This window comes from Hyla sarda, chromosome 10 (assembly GCF_029499605.1).
Source record: "Hyla sarda isolate aHylSar1 chromosome 10, aHylSar1.hap1, whole genome shotgun sequence".
NCBI lineage: Eukaryota > Metazoa > Chordata > Amphibia > Anura > Hylidae > Hyla > Hyla sarda.
The window spans coordinates 12,513,593-12,513,845 of record NC_079198.1 but is presented as its reverse complement, the minus strand read 5'-3'; positions in this window follow the sequence as shown (position 1 = coordinate 12,513,845).

Sequence of the window (253 nt, the reverse complement as noted above, 5' to 3'; positions counted from 1 at the left end):
CAACCACAGCGAAAATAGGCTGGGCTTACACAAAATACAAGTGCTGAAGATAGTAGCTCGGTATAGGAGTCCGGTCCACGGAAGGCTGGGTCACAGCATCGGTGGAGGTAAGTGAGCGCTCGGGGGCTACGCCGGCTGTTTCACACGTGTGTGCGTGCTTCTTCCGGCCCCGAGGCCGGAAGAAGCACGCACACACGTGTGAAACAGCTGGCATAGCCTCCGAGCGCCCATTTACCTGCACCGATGCTGTGAC